This window comes from Heterocephalus glaber, unplaced genomic scaffold, assembly GCF_053883595.1.
Source record: "Heterocephalus glaber isolate CG9 unplaced genomic scaffold, H.glaber_assembly_v1.0 deba00000331, whole genome shotgun sequence".
Taxonomy (NCBI): Eukaryota; Metazoa; Chordata; class Mammalia; order Rodentia; family Bathyergidae; genus Heterocephalus; species Heterocephalus glaber.
In genome coordinates this window covers 4040679-4065803 of record NW_028258142.1, presented here as the reverse complement: position 1 = coordinate 4065803, position 25125 = coordinate 4040679, and the positions used below count along the sequence as shown (strand labels likewise).

General features: G+C 41.4%; 1 protein-coding gene across 2 annotated transcripts in view; it reads right to left on the bottom strand.

Annotated features, from left to right (window-relative positions):
* Znf516 (zinc finger protein 516) overlaps positions 1-25125 on the bottom strand; it is a 115635-nt gene extending 90510 nt beyond the window's left edge. For both annotated transcript variants that reach the window (XM_087191079.1, XM_087191087.1), the window contains exon 1: positions 25003-25125. The gene's annotated coding sequence lies outside the window, so the exon portion shown is untranslated. The remainder of the gene's footprint in view (positions 1-25002) is intronic.

Sequence of the window (25125 nt, the reverse complement as noted above, 5' to 3'; positions counted from 1 at the left end):
CAGCAACTTGGAGGGCGGCACAGGGAACGCCCACGGGAGGGAGGGGCCACAAAGACAGCTGGTCAGAGGGCAGACTGGGTCCAGCTCTCTCTGCTCACCACACGCCCCACCTCCAACTTAAGAAAAGCAAAGGTATGTGCTAAACTTTAAAGTGGCCAAAGTGGCCCTCTGAATGTTTTCTGAAAATTAACTTCTCTTCCCTCCTTTTAATATCCTCTCGTGATTCATCTGAGCCTCTTTTGAAGCTACCAAGATCTCCTGAGAGCAAAGATCAATTCAAGCTCTCTAAGATACTTCACCTACAATGTTAATGACTTGTATTCCTACTGGGGTGCAGCTCAGCCGCTGCACCCATCCCATGGGCACCCTCCTGTCCTGAGCACTGCCTCTACCTATTGACTCACTCAAGGGCAGTGAGACCAAGAGGAGATGCTGACTGGGGACTTCCTTTCCTCCGGTGGCCTTCTTCCCTCTTCCCAGCCATCTTCAGCACTTCCCTCTCCTCATCATCCTGCTTCCAGCAGGAAAGCATTTATGCGCTCAGCTCTGCCACCTGCTGAATTCACTGCTCTTCCAGACTGCAGTGCGTGGAATGTGGTCTGTGTCAGGTACGGTCCAGCTTCTCTCCTCATGCTCAGTCCACAAGCATGTGTCGGGGTCATCAGTACCAACCCAGGAGGTGGGGCAGGGGACACTGGAGAAGAAAACAACTTAGTTGGCAGGACTAGACCCACAAGACCAATGAATGGGGACCTCATGCTGGTGGCCCAGGTCTGCTGAGGCTCTGGAGAAGCGTCCCGCAAGGACAAGCTGAGACATCACCTGGACCACACAGAGGGCAGAGGGGCCTCCATGGAGCAAGGATTCCACAGCAACGGCATTAGGTACGGTGTCCAAGTATGGAGCCTGGCAGAGCATGGGCACAGGCACCTGTAGTAGCAAGGGGACTGAGGTGACAAGTGTCGTTCATGCTAGACAACTGCATGTTTGACTGTAAAGGAAACAGGAAGCCACAAAAGTCCCTGACCAGGAGAGGACAATAAATAGTGCATACCCACAGGGCCCCTGAGCTGCGAGCAGTGACCTGGAAGGAGATGTAGGCAAGACCAAGTCCTCACCCTTTACCGACGAGAAAAGACCAATGGCAGTGCCCACTGAGGCTGGCCCGAAGGGGCAGGGAAACTGGGGAGGAAACCAGTGGCTTTGGCCTGCTCAAAGCAGAAACAAGTCCTTGACTTTGGGCCTCCTATGAAGAATCTCACAGGCACACTGAGCACAGGAACCTAGAGAATGCCTCCCCTGCTTCTGTCACTCAAGGAGTCCATGACACAGACAAAAGAATCCTTGCTCTAACCAGAGCTTAGGGACCCTGGGGACAGAAACAGTATCACCATTTTCCACCTACTCTGGTCTTTACCAAAAGCTACAGGCAGCTTCTTCTCAGCAAAGGAGGAGGAAACAGCACTAGCTGGGGATCCAGGATCCCCATGTAAGTTGGAGAAGGGCAGGACAGGACAGGCCTCAGCCTCAAAGAAATGTTGCAATCTCTATGGGCAACCTCATTTTCTCAGCAGAAGTTTGGCAATTGCCTGCATCTGCAAACATGTCCAAACTGTAAGTACATTCAATTCCTGATTTTTCTTTTACCTGATAAGTTCATTTTCAGGTATAAAATAACAGCTTATCTCCTCTTCCTCTAAAATGGCTACACAGATACTATGATGGAATACATGAAGGACAGAAATTAGTGCCTCTAACCCCTGTCCACTGCTTTCTCACCCTTCTGTTGTGTCTAGCAGTCTCTCAAACAAGGGCAGCTGCAGGAAGTTCTAACTTTCAACTCAGACAGGAACACCCTGCGTGACTCCACACGTGCGCGAGCCGTCCCCGCCAGAGGCGAGTGTCTTCATGGCACATCCTTGCTGCCATGGCTGGTGAGGCACTCTAAATTTTCCCGCTCAGGTGGATCAGAAAGGTCAAGAAATGCAGAACTTCTGCTTTCCATGTACTTACAAATGTGTGTATTTTATTTATCGGAAATCAGAGCTATCAAAACCAAGACAGGCAGTATTGTTCTTCAGTGTTTGAGATCTGGAGCAGGGCTGTGTTCACCTACTTAAAAAACCACTGCTCTAGCTGGGCAGCAGAAACCCTAACTCAAAAGGAATAGATTAATGCTGATCCATCACCCCTGCTCATTCAGTGCTTTCGTCCTCAAAGAAAAAGAGCCTTTGTCGTAAGGGCTTTAGTTATCACTCCTCCACATACTTATGTGTCATTCTAAGAGCGAAAGACTCTGAATCACCAAACGATAACACTGCATCCACAGAAAGAAGACTAAAGGGCCCCAGTTTCCTGTAGAGTCCTAGTGATCCAAGTTCTCATCCAGCTTAAAGCCATTTAAAAGTTCATTCTTGAGCAGTTTGGGTTTTTTTAATGAAGTCACAATGTCCCCACAGGTTCAGCTCTGTGTGACTGAACAAATAACTGAGGCAGTCAATCAGGACTCGCGAAAGCTCCCTTTCCTGGCACAAAGTTTCTGACTTCTCCCAGCAAAATATAAAATTAGTAAACTGGGCCGCATGGTGAAGTCACCAGCCCAAAATTATATGCAAACTTATTATTATTAAGGATTTGCTATCCCATTTTTTATATGACTAAAAAAGCCACACTCATTATTTCTTTATATTTAGAAGTTTTTAAAAATAAGTTTCAGTGAAGGCCTCTGAATGCATGTATTGTACAAAGTGGACAGTTAAAAGCATTTTAGGCTATATACTATGTTTTCCCTTCTACTTTGAAATAACTGAAAACCTAATAACAGTTTCCACTAATGTATTGAGGATAAAAGTGCTTTCTTTCAACCTAGGAAATTAAAATTACCAGGCTGGGACAAGAGAGGAGAGTCACTTTTAAATAAAAGGAACTATGATAAATTTAGTTTTCTAACCAAAAACTTTAATATTTTTAAAACATAATTTAATGTTCGGAATAAATAAAAATTTCATTTTCTTTTCTTTTCTGGCCTATCAGAAAGCCCTGGAATCTGAAAGGTTAAAACACAGTAGTCAGAAAAATCAGACATAATTATACTGTTCCCTTCAACTAGTTTAATTAATTTACTAGTATTTATTAACTAGTAACTAATTAATTATATAGGTGCTGAACGGTACACTTAAAATTATAGATTTTATGTATTTTATTACAATAAAAATTGCAGAATGTTTTAAACCCTTTAAATCACTTTAAATATTTTAATATTATACTCCTCTAAGATACCATAATGTAAAATATAAACGAAATAACACAAAGTATCACTAACCTATTAATACTGCATGAAGTGTGTTCATTTTGAAATATATTAATTTTATCTCAAGTAAGGATTAGACTTATGGATGGCAAGATCATTGTCAAAATTCAAAATCTGGTTTAAAAAAAACAAAATGAAGTTTTCTTGACCAGAGCCAATTTTCTTGTGCCCAAATTTGGAAGGTCCTTTTTGCGGATCACTCCACCACACTTATGTTGGCTGCTGTGAGCTCTCCACAGCTGGGGAACCTGAAGTGTCCGCTGTTGCTGGCTTTGCTTGTTTTTAATTTCAACTTTTAACTTAGTTCTGGAACAAACAGAAGTGGTAAGGATATGATTCTGATCCACATACATTCAGCAGAGTTCCCTAGCGGCTCCATTTCTGCTCAGCACATGATGCTTGCCCTAGTTGCCTGGGAAATTCCAAATTCAAGTTGTTTCAGATGCCGCATTTAAACTGACACTGTGGTGTTTTGATCTAAGTAGTCCTCCTATAATATAAATCGGCTCTGGAATGTTCCACTTCTTCCTGACTGGAAATTCCATACAGACCCTATTTTGTGCCCTCTGGTTTATTCTGGGGATGTTAATCCACTCGATTTTTGTTACTCATATTTTATAACCACCCTGGGCCAAAACCACTAAAGTTCTGACTTAATTCACATTAAGGACTTATCTGTGATGTTCTATAAATCCCTATATACTGCAAGGCTTACTCTGCACTGGAAAATGATTTCATAAAGTTAAATAAAACCGATCTTTTAAGTTCTTTCTATATTCCTTTCTCCTTCTTAAGCAGTTTTTGTTCTTTGAAGGTATTTATGTTCGCTGATTAATTGGAAACCATCTTTCAGGTGCTTACTCTACCCACATCAAAGATATTTCAATAATCATCACCTGCTGCCAGAAGTAAGAAACACAGACAAAAATATAGTACTAATACCGTGACAACTCTAAGGAACAATGGTAGAAGTCTGCATGGTACTCATCATCAGCATGGATTGTTACTACATTCATCAAACATGGCAAATGGACACAAGGCATTCTTCACCATGACCCTCCTCCTGGGCCTAGTGACAAGAGTCTACTGCCACAGCTCCTAAGTCACTTCTGCAAGACAGTGACTGGTTTCCAGGCCTGTCCTGTTTCTCTATGTATGCAGCCTTGGATCTGTCACTTAACCTTGGTGGCTCTTACTTTCCCCATCTGTAACATGGGTGCTTTGCAATGGCCATCACAAGGATTCTCCAGGTCAAACTCTGGTGCTGTGGCGGGTGCACATTAACAGCATTTCACTTCCGGAGGCCACAGAAGGTTGAAATAAGTGCAGGCCCTAGGCTCCCAATGGCCCACGCCCCCTAAAGATGAGATCGTCTAGGCAAGTCAGCAGGAGCTCCCAGAAGCTCACCTACGAACCTAGGATCAGGGTCCAGCACCCAGCTATCGTATCTTAGCACAGGCTCCCCTGCCCCAATACCAGGTGGCCGCCACCTGGGGTCTTCTGGCTCACAGCCAACATATCTGCCCAGAATCTCTCTCCCATCCCACACCTGGTCCCTTCCAGGTCTTAGTGTTCTGGTGACAGCATCACTGGCCCTGCACATCACGTTCAGGGAGAAGACCCAGACCCTCCTCCTCACCACTTCGGGAGGATTCCACATTCTAACACGAGCCAAAGCCAAGCCCTTTCTCCAGGAGCTCAGTCACTCATCTAGCCCCACCATCATCCTCTTCCCCAGATCTTCTCCCCAAACGCCTCCAGAATGGTCCCTTTCTTCAATGTCCCCAGTCTGAGACACTTCCTCCTTCCGCTGCAGACCAGCCGAGGGCTCTCCTGTAACACAGCACTCCCCACTGCCTTTCCCAGTTTTCAAGATGATTTAGTCCTGCACACTCAGCCATCAATGGCCTCTCAAACATCAGCTCAAGGTCACTGTCCTGGCACCCAGCCCTCCTGGATAGTCACATGCACATATGCACACACACTGAAAACATACTGCATACCCATGCACTTCAATGTATGGCTGTGTGTGCACACTTGCATGTATTCATGTTTATATGACTTACATATCTTCACTTGTGGATACACACACACGGGCTTGCTTACATGCCATGTGCATTTATATTCATGAGCGAGCTGGCACATGTATGTACATGCTCACATACCTGCACATGCAGGTATGCACATGCCTGCACACTTACACAACAGCATGTGTATGCACGATGTGCATACACACAGGGACACACATAACACACACTATATTCATGTAGGTACATGCTAATACAATTGAACATACACAGCAACACACACCTCTAGTCTTCACAATAACAAATTTCCTTGCCTCTTTTGTACTCTGACCCATTTTTCTGTTGCTTGGATCCTCACTGAAGTACCTTTTGCTACTCCTCCAAAAAACTATACAGTCCTCACCAACAAGTCCTTTAAAAATCTATTTGGAAAGATAATCTGGTCAAACAAAAGATGAATCCAATTAAAGAAGTTCAAAAGGGGAAAGGAAAGAAGAGAAGGAACAAATTATGAGAAAAGGAAAAAAATGCAAACAAAGTCTTTGTAAATAGGGAATGGAGAAAAAATAAGAACCAAGATACATCATATACAGGTACAAGCACCCAATGATAAATGTAAACGTATTGTATATCTAAAATGTACCAATTAAAGAATTTAAGAAAAAGAAAAAGAAGTTCAAGCTGACAAAAGAGGGAAAAAGTCTAGCAACTAACTCCAGTAAGCAACAAAATAAGTATAAATAAAATGAAATCTAAATAACTGTGATGTACAACCTAAAATATACAAATTTCTACATTTCTTGAAATAAAATCTATATAAAGAACAAATAATAAAACAACAGCTGAAAAAAGAGTAAGAGCAATGTTGGGGAGGGGTGGGGAGCAGGCACAGGCAGCACTAGGAGAGGTATCGTCCTGTCCACACCCGGCCTTCCTTCCTGAAAGGGAAGCTGAAAGCTGCTGGTACTCAAGTCTACACACTAAGAAACATGGGCTTAACAAAAAGTTATCAATATAACCATTGTGGAACTAAAAACATGATGCCTTCTATATGCCTTCTGACTTCATATACCAGTAAACAGAAAATAGTGGGAAAAAGCAAAGAAGCATAAAACACGATTTTTTTTTTTTTGGTACCAGGGATCAAACTTGGGACCTTGTACTTGCAAGTCAGGAGCCAGAACGATGGAGATAAATCCCCGGCCCAAAACAAGATTTTTTTAAATTAGGAAAGATGAAATAAATCTGTTTCAGAAACAAACGTAAGTAGAATAAATTTTTTAAAAGTCCATGATAGAGTTAAAAACTAAACCCAACTATTTGTTCTATACAAAAGACATCTAAAACTAAGGACCCTAGATTTTGGACATGTAGACAAACATATGTAAGAAAATGCAAACAGAAGCAAGAATGAAAATTAAAATACCATTAAAACCTTAATTCACAGTCCAAGGATTTGGCTCAAGGATAGAGAACTTGCATGGCATCTAAAAGGCCCTGGGTTCCATCCCCAGCATCAGAAAAAAGAAAAAAAATTCTTAGTTTAAAAAAAAAAAAGCACTAAATTATACAAAGGTCATCTTATAATTTTAAAGGTAAAAAAAATCATAAAGATATCCTTAATTTGGGGGTTTTGGGGTTTGGGAGGAGCTTTTATTTTTTTGGTATCGGGGATCAAACTCAGGACCTTGTGCCTGTGAGGCAGGCAGCAGAACCACTGAGCTAAATCCCTGGTCCATGGGTTGCTTTTTTTGAGACAGGGTCTCGCTATGTAGTTCAGGCTGGCCTTGAGCTCACCATCAGCCCAGGGTGGCCTCGAACTCAGGCAGCCATTCTTCTGCCTCACCCTGCCAAATCCTGGGATTACAACAGGCGTACATGACCACATCAGGCTTACTGTGGCACTTTTAAATCAAATAACAGAACAACACAAATAAGGCAGGACAATGCATGAAGCAAAAGCTGCAATGATCAATAGAGGAAAGATCAATAGAGGAAAAAATGGATTTGGGAAAACTGGCAAATCTCTCTTAAACCCAGCAGATTAAGTAAGCAAATATAATAAGAAACAGAGGATTTAAAAAAACAAAGTAAGGTTTATCTAATATATAAGTAACAAACGCCACACCCTGCCACTTGCTAAATAAAACATAAAGGGCCTCCTTACTACCCACAAAGAAGCCTGAAAAGGGTCCATGAGTTAGAAACAACACAGATCTCAAGAGCTCCAAAATGCACTAGTGTGATACTACAATCAACAAGTAACACAAAAATACCACTACTAAAACTTCAGCTGTGTGGGAAATTCCTTAACTCCTCATAGCAACACCCAGAAGAGGGGAAATCAAAGTAAAACTGCCACTGGGTGTATAAATGTATGGGACGTGAAAAAAGCTAAAAGGGTAACTAGTTATGAATCTAAAAATAAGCAAACCAACAAAAGAGCTGATCCACAAAGTAACAGCAAAAAATAAAAATTGTCAAATGTATGAAGTTTTAAAAGTAATAAATTAGAAACAAAATTTTAAAGAAACAGTAAAACCAATACATAAATCAATCAGACCCAGAATAGCAAAAGCAACCCTGGATAACAAGAGCAAAGCAGAAAAGCTACTGTGATAAAAACAGCATGGTAATGGCAACAAAAAAGACATGAGGATCAAGGGAGCAATAAGAGGATGCAGAAACAACCCCAAGTACCTTCAACTGATCTTTGAAAAGGCCAAAAACACACTGGAGGAAAGATAGTCTCTTTAATAAAAACTGGAAAAATTGGCTATCCACATGCACAAGAATGAATCTCGACCTATATCTTTCACCATATACTAAACTAAAATCAAAATGGATCAGAGAACTAAATATTACCAGAGAAACACTTAACCTGCTGCAAGATAGAATACGTAAATCTTAAAGTCAAAGGCGTAGGCAAGGACTTTATGAACAAAACCTTGGTTGCACAGGAAATAGTACTGAGAATCAACAAATGGAATCATATTAAATTTTAAAAATGTCTGCACAGCAAAAGAAACAGCCAACAAAGGGAAGGGACAACCTTCAGAATGAGGAAAAATTCTACCAGTGATTCCTCTGAAGACTAATATCTAGAATAAATAAAGAACTCAAAGAAATTAAGATTCCTCCAAAATAAAAAAGAGAAGACCCAATCAAAAAGCAAGCAACTAAAATGAATAAGACACTTCACAGAAATACAAATGGCCACATGAACAAATGCTCAACATCACTGGCCATCAGAGAAATGCAAATTAAAGCAATACTGAGATTCCACCTTAACCCAGAAAGAATGCCTGTCACCAAGAAACCAAACAATAACAAGATTCTGGAGAGGCTGTGGATAAAAGGAACCACTCTACCCTGCTGTTAGAATGTAAACTAGAACCACCACTATGGAAATCAGTATGGAGAGTCCTCAAAAAACTAAAAATAGAAATTCAATTTGCCTAGACAGGGCCGGGGATTTAGCTCAGTGGCTTCGCCGCCTGCTGCACAAGAGGCAAGGACCTGAGTTCGATCCCCGGTACCAAAAAAAAGAGATGGAGGGGAAAAGAGGAGAGGGGAATGGGATGAAAAAAGGAATTAAGATATGTTACGCACATGTACTGACTCCTCACAAGGAACGTAAATATTACGTACTGCAAATGTGCTAATAAAAGTAAAATAGGGGCCTGGGATTTAGCTCAGTGGTTTCGCCACCTGCTGCACAAGCGCAAGGACCCGAGTTCAATCCCCGGTACCCCCCAAAAAAAAAGTAAAATAAAATACTTCCTTTGAGTAAAAACAAAAAGACATCATCATCTATAACATGGCAGTAGGAAAATGTTTATTTTTCATATCTTCAAGAACAGTGACTGACAACATGTAAAGGTGTGACTTTCATCTGTACAGTCTGTTTTCCTTTTTTACTGTATTTCACATCCAAAACTCAAAGAAACAGAATAATAAATCAAATTTAAATATAAAACCCAGAGAATGAGATAAATCACTCACCAGTCTATCAGGAAAAAAAAGTAGAGGATGGCATAACTGGGCCTAATGACACCAACAGAAAACAACTTGAAAGAAGAATACAGTAATGTTTTTCAAAACTCGATGTCAATAAATTTGATATTATGGCAAAAACTGATTGATTTTTCTAGTAAAATAGAAATGTACCAAATTTACTCAAGAATAGACAGAAAAAGTAAACAGACCGATAATCATGTGAAAAAGCACGCACTGTCTCCTTTGCTCCCTTGGATGGGAACCAATCAAGTCAAATTCACACCTAAAACCTTCCAGACCTTTTAAGAAATACCTCATACATAGGTTTTCTGAATGTTTCTGCACCAAACACACATAATGAAAAGTTCAAAAAAGACATGCAAAACGATGTGTGAAATACACAGGCAGACAATTGTTATCTCCATCAAACAAAATACTCTTTATAATTCAACAAATCACACATATGTCAATGGTGAAATTGACAAAGTAAATGAACGAATGCCTCACAAGAAGGATAAAAGGGTCAACAGACATTAAGAAATACTCATCACTTAACATGTTTTTTTTTTTGGGGGACCGGGGATCGAACTTGGGTCCCGCCGCTTGCAAGGCAGGTGGCGGAACCACTGAGCTAAATCCCCAGCCCACTAAACATGTTTTAAAACAGGATGGTTGGGGGCTGGGGATTTAGCTCAATGGTTTCGCTACCTGCTGCGCAAGCACAAGGAGCCGAGTTCAATCCCCAGTACCAAAAACAAAAGAAACAGGACGGTTGGGCCAGGGATTTAGTTCAGTGGTGCCACCACCTGTCTCGCAAGCGCAAGGTCCTGAGTTCGATCCCCAGTACCAAGAAAAATAAAATAAAACAGGACGGTACATGCCCTTACCAACTTGGCCAAGACTTGAGTCTGATGACAGCAATCAGAGGCAGTGACAAAGAGAAGGCCGTCACTCACACAGCCTTTCCCTGCAGCAAGTGCAGAATGGCTTCAAGGAATCTTCGTTGGGAAATTTGGCAATATTCATCAATTAAAATGCCCCTTCCAAAAATTTCACCTCAGGGAACCTATTCTAAAGAATACAGTATTACCATGAGGACACACAACTGTGTCTCAGAAAAGTCCCCTTTGCGCAATTCAAAAAAGGCATTACACCAACAGGAGACAGAAAAGTGAAGGGCAGCTCTTGGAGGTGAGGTGAACTGGTCCTCTGGCAAAGACCCTCATCCTGGCTGCTCAGGGCCACATCCAGTGCCCTGGCCACCCTGGGTACTGGGAAGTAGCAACACAACTGTATGTACACAACTGTGCTCTGTGTGGGCCTTAAAAAGTTAGTTGCAATGCTGCATTTTTAACATTTTTTCTTTTAGTCATAGAAACACTCCTCATAAAACATGGTGCCATTTTAATTTTCCATAGTAAAGGTGTATTCATTGAAAACCTTCATATATTCATTAAATTATTTAAATGCCTAATAGAAGGACTGAAGCACAGAAGTCACTCAGGAAATAAATAGGAGCTTGTATAAAATAAAATTACATTGATTTTGTGAAATTTCTTACACATTCTGTTTCTTCAAAATGTAATTTCCTCTTTAGATTTAAATGTACTGAGGGCAAGGATGATCCAGTCTTTGTCATCTATCACCTATGCATTTTGTACAATTATCTGAAAAGAAATAGTTTGATCTGGACAAAGAGAACACTGTCCTAAGTATCTTGCTATCCTAAAACTAAACTATCAGAAAATTAATTTGTAGGGCCAGGGATTTAGCTCAGTGGTTCTGCTGCCTGCCTCGCAAGCGCAAGGTCCGGAGTTCAATCCCTGGTACCAAAAAAAAAAAAAATTAATTTGTAGTTGGAAAATTAAGAAATGAGTTATCTGCAGTGAACGCCACAACCACCATCCCTTTTAAGAGTAGAAAATGAAAGGTATGCATGTTAATGACATTCTGTGAACTTTATATACCTTATTTTTGAAAATTTCTGTGTACATCTTAAAAGCAAAGTACAGCTATCTGTATCCCCTCAGGCAAGAAAAACAGTAAGACGAGATACAGCTGTCATTGTATTCTTCTGGTTTAATAACTAAAATGTGTAGCTTCATATTAATTCCCTGGGATAACGGCATTCAGAACAACCCACTTCCAGCAAAGAAAATTCTATTCAGAAATAAAGTCCACATCACATACTTGCAGGACACAAACCATGTTTCATATCACTACTATAATTTCTCTCACTTAAAAATAGGCCACAGTCCACTTCCTAAGCTCCAACTTCAGAGATCATAAAGTGTATTAAACAAAGTGGCTTTCAAATGAATATGAAAGAAATTCTGCCTCGAGTGATTAACTGTAAGGCCTATGGTTCTGTTTTCCACTAAATCTCCAAAACCAGTTGTGGTTTGTCCAAGAAAGGATGTTTTAATCAGAATGCTTTAATTTATTGTGATACTGACATCCCATCTGACCAGCAGATCCTAAGGCAATTGAATAACCATAAATTTCACATGACTGGGTAGAAACAGCCTAAGCTCTTGAGCCCCGAGATGTGTGGCCAACAAGGGGTGACAGCCTGTGGGGGCTTAAATCATGTTCTAGACCAGGACCACTGATGAAATCTAACACACTGAGACCCATGGATTTGCACAACTCTCAAAAGAAATACAAGGTCCACCCACTAACAAATAGTGACCCAAAAGGTAAAGGTTCACATTTTTCCTTTTAAGCGGAAATAAGCCTTTGCCTAAATATACTATATGTAAAGGACTATTTTGCTGAGCCACTGCAATAAGGAATGATAGCTTGGGCCGGGGATTTAGCTCAGTGGTTTCACCGCCTGCTGCGCAAGGACCCGAGTTTGATCCCCGGTACCAAAAAAAAAAAAGAATCTTAGCTAGCAGTTTTTATCCCAGCTGAACAGTACACATTTGGACTTTGTTATTTTTTTTTTTTTTTTTTTTGGTACCAGGGATCGAACTCGGGTCCTTGCGCTTGTGCAGCAGGCGGCAAAACCACTGAGCTAAATCCCTGGCCCACATTTGGACTTTGTTATTTTACCTGAATGCTAGTGTTTGTTAAAAAGTCTGTTTTCCAAACACTGATAACTGCAATTCCACAAGATAGTAAACAGAGTTGTGTGTTTCAACATCATTTCCCCTATCAATAGAAGCTCTGTCTCAGTAATTAATACAATGAAAAATGGAACTTCACCCTCAGTCAAAATAATAAACCTGCTGATCAGAACACCTGGATCTGTAAGTGCAAATAATGGGTATGGGTAAACCAAGGAATCGATTCCAAGAACAGAACCCAGACCCAGAATGAGGAAGCAATTTAAGTATATCATACCTTGAAAATGGGACAAAACTAAACTAACCAAACTCAGCAGCCATTTTAAAACACCTACTGGGATAAAGATTAGGTCAGCTCTATCCCCTAAAAATCATGGCAGGATTCTATGCCTACCTTATGGCACTTAATAGCAATTCTCTTGCCCTTTTATACTTAAGCCCCTCCCTTCCCCTTTCTCTTCTATCTGGCTTCCAATCCCCACCCCATCCCCCCACACACACACACACTCTCACTCACAAAATGGCACCATATAAAGTGTATCATGCACACAACAGATAATTCCTGGAAGCACAGGAATAACATGCCAAACAAAGCTGCTGAAGAAATAAAAATTCACTAACCTGCATTTAACTCTCATCTCCTTAAATGAAGCAATCTCTTACTGGACCTCTCAAAAGACTTTCATTTGCTATGAATCACTTGCTTTATTCTTTCTCCCGAGAAACAGCTTTTCTGAACCAGTATTGTTATTCATTTTATTTTTATTATCTAATGCCCCATTTTACAAAGACTGATGAAACACACTTTGTTCCAGAACCATTCTGAAGAGACAAAGAGGTTTGCTCTTCAACAATGGATGTCCTAATATCTTCAAACCTGTGCACTGTCATAAACTTTGACACAGAGCTGAACACGTACTAATTTCTGATTCAACAGCTATGCTTCAACCTAAAGAACCTGGGAAGCCAAAGGAGAGAATGACAAGTTCATCAGCACAGAATACAGAAAAGGGGGTCTGTAAAACCATAATCTCAGTAAACTGTCCTGATCCTCCACAGGAAGAGCACTTTGTTGTTATTCTACCACTACAACAATGATTTACAAAGGAATAAATTAACTCTGCCTGGGGTTTGCACTCCGGGTGTACCTTAAACTCAGACAAAGTTAATTGTCTCCACATTTTGCAAATTTGCTTTTTATATTGTAAGGTTAAAAAAATGGAGTAAACTATGTAAAACAAGTTTAAAGCTTCACATGTAAAACACATAACTAACATCTAACTAAATGAATTAAACTACAATTCTCATCCCTTTTTTAAAAGGAAGCATTTTTTAATGTGAAAAAGAGGAATCCCTCACACAGTTTATACGGTGGATATAAAATTATCAGATAAAGGTACAGAACACATATATATCCACAATCCAAAACTTCTAGCAAAGTACCAAAAAAATTAATGCATTTCAAATTACAAGACCAACAGGTCCTCTCAATCTGTCAATCAAGGCCCTAATGTCAATTTCAAGTCATGTGACTTTTAGCTCAGAACACAGGGGAAGGGACTCTGGGTTAGTAGAGTGGTGACATGGTGAGCAGGTGCTCTAGTGGACAAATGCCACACCCTCTCAGTGAAGGGAAGGGCAAGACTGTCCATGAAAAGAACAAACACAAGCAACTATGATTTTCCTCCTATGTCCCAAAATTCTCCAGGTGCCAGCCTCCCTCTGCAGTGCAGGCTGCTTTGTGACTGCTTAGTGGCAAAGGGGTCTAGCTCCCCCTCATCCAGAGCTGCCATCTACTGCCCGGAGTCCTTTCCTAGCCCCCAGGAGTGGGGCAGCTTCTCGTCTCATTTTACAGATGAAGGGGTGAAGGCACACAGCAGCTACAATCTGTCCAGTCACAGAGGAAGTGGGAGCTGGATCTGAAGCCAAAAAGTGTGTCCACTATGCTAAGATTCCTTTTTGGCGAAACTGCAATGCTGGAATTAAGACATCTGAGTTATCAAAGGGCATACAAGAGGAGGAGGCCTGCATGCAGGGAGCATGGGAAACATCTGACAGGAGAGCTCTTTGTTCCAAGACTGTGCAGGAGAGATCTGGGGGAGAGGGGCCTCTGCCTCCTGGCCATCCAGGCTGTCTCCCTCAGGCCTAGCATCCCAGCACTGCCACCACTCTGAGTTTGGGACAGAACCTTTCTTCCTTCAGCTGCTATGATCCACCTGGGCATTTCACACTATATTTTCCCCTTGATTGAAAACAAGTTACAGGAAACAATAACATAAACTTGTGAATCACAGATTTCTGACTCAATCCAGGCTGGGTGTTGGGGTGCTTCTCACAGGGTGGGCCATGGCAACCCGAGGCCTGCATCATCCTGCACCAGGATAGGCTGCAGACAGTAAACACACGTGGGTTTCGAAGGCTCAGTTTAGGGAGAGAACAAAAACTATCTCAGTACTAATTCTTACGTCATGTATGTGTTTCAGAAACATTTTGGGATACAATGAGTTAAATAAAACAAATTATTGACACTGATTTTACCTGATTCTTTTTACTTCTTTTACTGTGGTTATACTACAAAATGTAAAATTATATATGCAGCTTCTGTTCTCTCTCTCCTGGGCACAAATGGTAGCCTATGGACAAATCCTAAACCATTCCGGGGCAGCCTATGGCCTAAAAACAGTTTTTACAATCTTAAGTGGTTGGAGAAAAAAAAAATCAAAAGAGGAATATTTTGTGATAAGTGAAATCACATGAAATTCAAATTACAAAAGTCCATAATGGTCATCTGTTCTCTGACACAATATCTCTGATACTGCCCCCAGGCAACAGTGAGTCAACACAGGCTGCCTGGCCCAAAAAAGTCTTAAAATACTTCCCATACGGCTCTATGCAGAAAAAGTTTGGTCAACCCCTGCCCTAGAGTTGTGCAAATGCATGTTTTCACAGATGAGGTGAGCGGGGATCGAGCCACCTATGGCCTGAGGTTGCTGGGATGATCATGTTCCTACCACAGGAACAGCAAGAGCTCACTCCTGCAGGAGTCTCTCTCCATCAGAGCCTCCTTAGATGGTTCCTAGTGGAGTGTTCAAAGCCCCTTCTTACTTTCAGAGCACAGAGGACTATATAGAGATTGGGGACTCCAACGGCATGGGCAGCTTGCCTTCCTCAAGTGAGGTGCTAAGCAGCTCCAATCCTCTCTTGGGAAATACACCCCAGAAATGGGAAGAGTGCCAGGTGGACACTGGCCTTCCAAAATGTGAGCTCTGAAGTTCTGCAACCTCAAAGGCTTCAAATCAAGATGAAAATAAACTCCACATACATTTTAACAAGTATGAGGAGGATCAGAAATCAAGATGGCTCTGGCCCAAAGATGGTCTACTCAGGGAATCTAGCTCTGATCAAGTTAGTTAACTGCATCAGTCTGTGTCCTTATGCATAAAGGGATTTTTTAAAAAGTACAACCAATTGCCTAAAATTGTTGATTATTAAATAATACATAAAGAACTCAGAATAATTCCTGGTTCATAGCAGGCACCTGATTCAGTATTTGTTGAAAAGAAATGGGCATTCATTTTACAAATTATTTGAGAAAATGGTTATTCAGGCAATTACCCAGTTTGATTCAAGTCTAAAAGAACTGGTCATAAGAATTAAACTCATTATATGTGGAAAACAGTAACGTGCAATAACTTGCATCATATTGTCATGTTGACTCAAGAGTAGCTCCATGCACTGTGGTTTGTTCTTATGACCTCAGCTTTTCAAATCAAAGGCCTACAAAGACAGACCTTTGATAGGCACTACAGCATCTGCCTTGAGAAGGTTACTCTACGCATTTTCTATATAAAAATATATAACCTCTATAGAAATGCCAATATGAAAAACAGTGCATAAAGTTTTAGTGCTTATGTACTTTAAAAAAAGACTTTCTCTCATGGCAGAACTGATATAGTTTGTTAGTTTTTGTTCCCTGATGGTCAATGCAACATGTAAATGCTTAGCTTTCTGCTTTAATTATTAGAAAGCCTGGATTCTAAATTTTGGTTCCCATGTACTCACTAGAGGGTATCTTAGAATTTGCACATTTTCCCCATGGTCATAACCTATGTATTCCACTTCTTGCTCTTTATTTATACTTTATCATATATTGAATGTTCAACCCCAAGTGCACATCAACCTTTAACAAAATGAGATAGGTATAAAGAGGTAAACTCTTAGTACCAACATCCAAAGAACAGCATTTCAATTACCAGATACTGATCCTGCAGAAATTCTCACACAAGCACATAGAGGATGAAGTCCACAACTATTACAGTGATCAAAGTCTCTGCAATTCTTAATTTACATTATTATATGTATTTTGAGAAACTTCTAGAAAGGTAGAAACATTACCTAATATATAGATTCAGGCAAAAAATGACAAAGTACTATCCTCTTCGTAAAAGGGGAAATAATTCTAAATTTAGGTTTCAATTTGGTGATTTTTTTTCCCCTTACAGAATCTAGCATGTGGGTTACATTTGCTCATACTGAGAATTCAAAAAATGTTACAATTTCTGTGACCCTTACACAATAAAGCAAAACTAACTGGTCCCTCCCCAGCTCCCACTTGCACTGAAGCAAGTTGAAAAATAGAGACTCGGCCACATGGCAGTTAATAACCTGCAGGATCCCCACATACATCAACCAGGGGCAGACAAGACAAAATCCACCAGCCCAGTGGGTGGCTGATGCTGGTCACATGTCTGAATTGCCCTCAGAGAAAGAAGAAAATGTTCTGTCTCCCCGGGTTCCACTGGCCCCTGTTGGAATCTCTTCTTGCTATCTCATCCACTAGTACCAAAGATGAGCTGCTGGTCAGCTCTGGTCTCAGCTGCTCCCTCCCCTGCTGCTCAGCAGCTTCTTTCCTATCCACATCTCTGTCATCATCTGGTCATCTGCTCATCACACTCAGGACCACCCATGCCAACAGCTCCCCTCCTATGTTTCTGCATGCATCTTCAAGGGTTTGGGCAAGAGGAGTGCAGGAAAATGGCAATCTACCAGAACAGGCACTTTACATGCTTTCTAATATCTCACGCTGATGATTTGCTTTCCACATTTACTCTCTCATAAAGTGATATTGGTACTGGTAGTTACCACTGGGTTTCCTGAGAAAATCTATACCCTGGCCCCCATTACTGGGCTGAGAATTGGTGCCAAAAACTGCCTGGTGAAACTGGCTGGGCATGGCAGCATACACCTGTAACCTCAGCACTGAGGAGCCTGAGGCCGGAGGACAGCTGCAAGTTTGAGGCCAGCCCGGGCTCCCTAGTAAGTTCCAGGCCAGCCTGAACTACATAGGGAGAACTTGTCTCAAAGGGACAGAACTTTCTACTTCTTCCTGGTCTGAGGTGCACAATGCTACAGTGGCCTCAGATAGTGATGACTGACCCCAGTGCTCACACTAACTTAGTATTCAAATGGAGAGATGCAAACACTGACTCCACACTTTCTCCCATCTGAAGCTACATCTAAGCATCACAGATGAAATCAAGAGGGCTCTGCATGAACTAATAAATAACGGATCACTTGCCAGGCCTACACATCACAGTGCTAACTCAGGATTTCAATGTTTTTAACAACCTCACTCTCAAAGCGGACTTTCACCCACACCTCATTTTTTACATTGAGCACAGAGTGCTGCAAAGAAGACTAAACCAGCAATCAAGAAGCCTGGGTTTGAGCCCTGCTCCCTCAGTGAGACTTGCTGAGTCACTAATATTTCCAAATTTAAGAACCTACAGAATGTCTGGATCCTCCCAGAAATCATCTCTTAGTTTCCTACAGTTATATATGTGACTCTCAACACAGTATTATCTTCTAAAACAAGACAAACAGAAATGTTATAAACTTACAAAGAAATGTAAATGGGGCTGGGGATTTAGCTCAGTGGTTCTGCCACCTGCCTGGCAAGCGCAAGGTCCCCAATCCCCATTACCAAAAAAAAAGAGAAAGAAATGTAAATACTCCTGAAACCAAGTAGTTTCCTTCATGGCCATTACACTGAATCAATTAAACACTCCTAACCAATATAAAAGCCATATTATTAGATAGAAAGCCACATTAACCTGCTCAGACCAAGAAGGTACAGCTTAATAGCCTATTTCTAGGGCTGGACAGCTTGGTGGTATAGCACTCTCCGAAACAGAGGGCCACACCTACGGACTGCAGGCCCAAATGAATGCCTCCACATAAACTCTCTCGCCCGCCCTTAACATGTGCAGCTAAACAAGAGGCATGGATGTCTTACACACATATAAATTCCAAACTCTTAAGTCTGGTGACAGATACGAAAAAAATGTGCAGGTACCACAAAAATTAACCTTACTTTCTAAAATTTACATTCTGAACAGCCCATAATCTTTCTCTCATCAACCCAGAAAATAACTGATAAGTCAATCTTCCTGTAAAACCATTAACAGATTCTGCTCTTCTGTCACCAGGGTAATTTACAGAGGCTAATTTTAATCCTACCACTAAGCCACTAATCCCATGACTCTACAGAATTGTCCCTAAGTTTACGTTGCTATGGCAAGTACTTTTACATTAGGAATCCTCTTATTTACTAACAGCTACTTTTTTAAAGTTGGTTTTAGGAATGAGATCATCTTCCTCGCCTCTTATTTTCAAAAGTAAAAAGCCATTTCTGAAAAAGAAGGCACTTACTTGAGCACCTGGAGTTGTACTATACTCATCACAATAACATTAATTTAAATTATGCCTGGTGTTACTCAAAGGGAGAGATTATCATCATTATGCTAATGGTCATGCTAAAGTCACAGGAAGCATTGAAATGATTCATCTAAGTCTGGGGAGGAATATGATTATCAATCAATGATGGTATTTTCTCAAACTGGCATAAAAATGTTCTCTGTGTCATGGTAATGTCGATATAAATTATGCATCACCAAGGCAACGTGCGTCACACTGCCCGGGTTCTCTGAGCAATACCTGGCCCACCTCTCAGTGCACACAGGCCTTGCTTGGAGCCAACAGGTGACAGTGCATAAATTTGTTTACTTATTTTCTTAAAACAGGAAAAAAAAATATATGATTCTGGCTAATAAGACTCATTCAACAAGAGAGAGGTACTCTACAGCTATTCACGGTGTTAAAAATGGAGGGGCGTCTTCTGTGTGAATGCAGAAAATTCTAGAACAGCACCACAAAAGATCAGTGAAATTATGAAACAGACCCTGTCCATCCATTCAATGATTCATCCTCTAAAGGGGAAAAAAAGCTAAGCCTTTCACAGGAGAAAAAAAGGACGTATTCTTTTAGCTGTAGGTTAAAATCACTGGGATAATCAGGAACTGAACAGTGAATGTTCTCTGACCAGCCTAGCTTTTGTCCGCATTTGCAACCAGCCGTCCAGTCTTAACCACTCCTATCTGGCTCTGTGTTTTCCTGAATTAACACAATCACTCAACACTTCAGGGCACGCTATTTCCCACCAAAATTACTTCAGGAAAAGAAAAACATGAAACTTATTCACTTCCCTGAAGTATCAGCTGAATAAGAAGCTGCTAGAGCCACAAACAACCTCCCTGCACAAATTTCAATGCATCACTGACTGTGCTAGATTTCAAAGAACATTCTCGAATGCTAAAATAAATCAATGCCTAAGCAGAGCCCCTCGTCAGCTCGTGCAATATAGGTAAGTAGTACCATATGGCAAAGACAGACACATGTTGCCCTGCGCTGAAACAAAGGACAAAAATTCCTAAACAAATGTCCCTTGCTTTCACATGGTCAGAGTTGGAGATCAGAGGGGTCTGCAAGTGTTAATAATACTGAAAAAAACAATTTATTTCTCGGCCATTAACAAAAAATCAGTTTTAACAGAGAACTTCAATTTTTAAAAGTCTCCCCGTATGTCTTGAAAGCTAACACCATACTTAATCTGTACACACCATCTCTTAAATGAGCAAGAAAATAGGAGGACAGCTGTATGCAGAAGGCTGTGCTGACATCAGCAACTCCCCAGGGAGTGAGGAGCCTAGAGAGGCAAGTCTACCTGTTTCTGGAGGAATAAAGCACCTGCTTAACTCGGCTTGGAAACAACAAAACATTCTCATTTCTCATCTCACTTTCACCATCAGCTAAGAACTGTCTGAACCTTACAATTATATACATTGCACATCTCTGCAAGTAAATGTTCACTCTGTAACAGCTTGATTAAAATTCCTGACTAAAAAAGCAAAAAAAAAAAAAAAAGAGAGAGAGAGAAAGACAGAAGCGTCTACTAGAATGAACACAGATTAGAAACACCAAAAAATGTATCCAAGCTTGATGTTGTTGCTTTTAGATGATTTTTCCTACTCTCCTGGGTTGTGTTTTGCTCATTACTTAACATATATTTACTTGTTTGCTTTCTAAAAATAGTTGCAATTCTAATTACTCTGCTTTGTAATTTTCAGTACCATTTAGACTGAAGATGAAATGCCAGGTCTTTTTTTGGAAAACTACTTTTAAGGCATGTTGAGGGCCACAAAATTACACTTCTTTACCCTTCGAATGTCTGCAGGGGAAAGCATTTCATTCCGCATACAAACATGACAGCTTCACTCTGGCAGGGAAGGCTACAGCTGCTCAAGTCACGTGTGGCCAGATGTAGGGGATAAAGAACACAAAACGGACAGTTACAGTTGTAACTGCCAATTTTTACCAGCCCATAGGAAATATACTTCATATACCTCAGCACCCAGTACAGGAGATGCATTTATAGCCCTTATGAATGCATCCTCCCTATTGCTACTTAAGTCATACTCTAAAAATATGCCTCCTTGGAAAACAATTTATTTTAAAGTAAAGATACTTTTTAAAGACTTGAACAAGACCTTCCAAATCCATAATAAAAATCTTGCTTTATTCTTCTTCGCATAAGATTAAATTTATTAATGAAATCTTCATAAATGGAATCGCTGGGTGTGATTCTTTTCTTGCAATGAGTTTGAGACAACTTTCCAAAATATCTGAAAATTCTAAGGTAACCACAGCTTGCTTCACATGCTCAGGAGGACTCTCCACCCACCTTCCCCAGTGCCAGAGATGCTGAAGGGAGGATGTTAACTCAGGACAGAGATCATCCTTTTACTTAAAGAAAAATGTCCACTGCCTGACCTCCAAACTCACTTGTTCCTGGGACCTGATCAAACTGCGGCTAGGGCTCAATGTGGAAGATGTTTTCTCCTCTGTAGCCTGCAAACCTCCTCCATGGTCTGCAGCTCAGACCAGCTGCACTACACTTCTGGCCAGTGGGTAGAAAGGCAGGGGTGAGAGTCCCAGGGGGAAAAGGGGAGGGGAACACAGCCAGTTCATCTGAGCCCAAAGGGCACCCAAACCACACAGATCCTCACCCCTGGGTACAGAGCCATAGTCCACATTCACACCTGCCTCTTGGAATATCCATGTACCTTTCTGCCTGGAACACACAGAGTGACAGATTCCAACCACCACCCAACTTGACTTCAGAAGGACTCCACATCCTAAAGCTCACGGGAAAATGCAAATCCAAATGAGATGCAGTTCCCCAACAACACTAGAAAGGTCACCCCCAGGCCCCATGAGCTAAACAAAGTAATGAAATTAGTCCTTGATGTTTTCATGTTAACAATTCTAGAAGCAAAGGTCAAAGGTGCACAGGGAAGGCCTTCTGGTTGGATGGCAAGGAGGCAATAAACAAAAATACAGAGGAGTATGAATGTGCGGGGGGAAGCTCTGTGTAAGAGTAGACTCTACTCTCAGTAAGAGTAAAGTTAATGGAACTTCTCCCACAATTTCTAGAACTTTTGAGGGGGAGGGATTAGGCAGCAAAAAGATGCATTTTTTTTAAAGGACTGATTGTGTTTTGAATAGCTTTATCTAAGCACTATAATGTATAAACATTTGCAACTAGTAAGACTTCTGCTTTTGAAGAAGAAATGTTACTTCCAAGTTCAAATACTGATAATGTAGATATCTTGTCAAAAAAATTTTTGTTTCTGCTTTGTTCGCTTAGATCTATTAATTATAATGAGGTATAAACCCACGTCTACCACTGGGAAAACTGCGTTTCTCCAGATAAATTTGGCCAATCAAAAACCAAAGAGAAAGCTGATATGCTTGTCCTGCACACTTAACAGCAATGCTTTCTTCAGTCAGAAAACTAGTTATATTATAAGCAAAATGCCACTTGTATTTAGATAATTAACATATGTTCTTTCCTAAGTTGAAAGTGGAATAAAAACCCAAACAGTGAAATGTCTCAAAGGTCTAAGCAAGCATATTGCAAGAGCAAAGTGCATAGGCTGGGGCAGGCTCCCTCCTGCTGAACATAATCAGCTTATATTTCAGTTTCCTATTTCTATGGCATTAAGGTATAATGCAGCTGAAACTCTAAACACAATCTCCAGTCAGATTTGAAGCCACTCCTACAAAATTCTTTTTCAAAGATTACTTTTGGTTAACTATGAATAAAACCAATACAGAACCTGGAAAAAGAATGGATAAAACCCCACAATAACCCAATAAACTCAGAACTGGTTTTCAAGACCCACCCATGGCTTAAACTGCGAGGTTGTATTATCATTTTTCCCCATTTGGGAAGACTGGAAGCCATCTGTTAAAGAGTATTCCTCACTTCAAAGTATTCTTTAAAGAATCTTCTTTTTTTTTTTCAAACAATTGTTGCTAAGCTTAATCACATCAAATGCTTCATTTATAAAACTCAAATATCTCCTGGTAGAAGCCAGTAAGGTAAATGGAGTTAAAACTTTCATTTGTGGACATACAGATAAAGTGCTTTTAACACTGTGACGTGTTTTTATGTTTTATTTTGTTTTGTGTGTTTTTTTTTAAGAACTCTCTCATTCTATTCACTTTATTTCCATCCCTGAGACATCTTACAAAGTTAGAAATGCAAAGTCCCAGGAAATTTTGTATCTCTAAATTCAGTTACCTCCAAACATTGTCTACAAATCACAATATTAAAACACTTTTAATATAAACTATCCTCACTACAGCGAAGTCATTATCAGGTACACATCCTAATAAAGTTCTTGACTCTAGATAAATTCAGTACATTGTGCCATTTGGAAAGACTATTCTGATAAAAGCTCTCAGAAACACAAACAAGCACGTCTCCCTTCTCTCTATTCACTGTTGAAAACAGTGAATTGCTACCAAATAAGCCACGCTGGTGTTTTGTTTCATTTTAGAAAGGCATGGCCAACAGTCTTGGTTAGCTTTATTACAGATCAGCTGGGGATGCTATTTTTTTAGAATGTTAATGTGCCCTGAATGTTTCAGTATATTCAAATCAGCAACTGTAAGAAAACAAAATCCTGATAAACTAGGAAAAGATTAGACTTGTTAGTAACTTAACACATCAAAATTCTAATTTAATTACCAGAATACACGTGAGTCTTGGGGCGAGCTCAGTTTATCTGGAACCCATTCAAGATGGCTATGGGGTCACTCCTTGAAACTAAAGATGTCGCCATCCACTGACCCAACTCCACACACCGCTGATACAGTGGTACGTGGTATATTCAATTCTGGCCAGTCTGTGTAAATAAAATTCAGCTCTTTCGACGCCACAATTAAAGAATGCAAAGGAAAATGAAGGAGAAACAAATAAAAAGACCTTTTTTCTTTACAAGGCAGTAGCAAGTATCCTATCAAATAGCACACGCAGGTCGAGTTCCTTAAAAAAAACGTTCCTAAACCAAAATACTTCAATTATATTAAGAGGGTGGTTTAAAACATAATCTAAGAAAGATCCTGGTGGGGTGCCATCCACTTTGCTCGTACTCTGCTCAACGCACATCCATTTTTAAATCGTCTTTAATCAAGACCCAATACTTAATGGCCGGTTCACGGGGAAATGCCCTTGTGTTGAATGTGTAATTAAGGCCCCGTCTAAAGTTCCTTCTGTAACTTGCTAGTTAAGTCAGCACAGAGTGGACTAGGGGGTCCAGGCGCCCCGTTCTTTGTTACACAGTGGGCACCTCTGGAAGGCCCGGTCCGGGCCCACGGGCACATCTGGGCTTTAGAAGCCGTCCAGAAGTCTACTCCGGCCTTCTGCTCACCACCGAGGAATTCATCGGGTCCCACAGGCAGGTCACAAACCAACACAACAGCCCCTCGCCGAGATGCCCGAGCTCAAGTGCCCACCGGCCCCTCCCGCCCCAAACTCGCCCCTTTCGAGGGGCACAGGACCCAACTCAGGTGTGAAGACTTATATAACCCTCTTCAGGGACCACGCCTTTCCCACCACCCAGCCTCCGCCAGAACAAAGTGAAGTTTAAAATAGAAACCAATTACCTGGCCTCCGCCGCGCCTTGGCCCCGGAGCCCGGCCGAGCCGCCGCGAGACCCCCTCCCGGTCAGCCCCGCCCCTCTCCCCTCCCAGCCCCCCTCCCTCTCCCCGCCCGCCCCCGCCCCCGCCCCCGCCGGGCAGCTTGGCCTCAGCCCCCCACACCGCGGCGGCCCCTCCCCCGCCACCCCCCCACGCGCCCCTCCCCCGCGCCCCGTCCGCCCGCCCGCCTGCGCCCCTGGCCCGCACCGACCCCCTCTTTGTTACGGTGAGAAGTTGGGCTGTGGGTCCCCGTCTCTTTCACTTCTTGGGTTACAGTGCAGGCTTGTGACGTCCGCTCCACATGACGGGGGCGGGGGGCCGGCGCCGAAGGGCG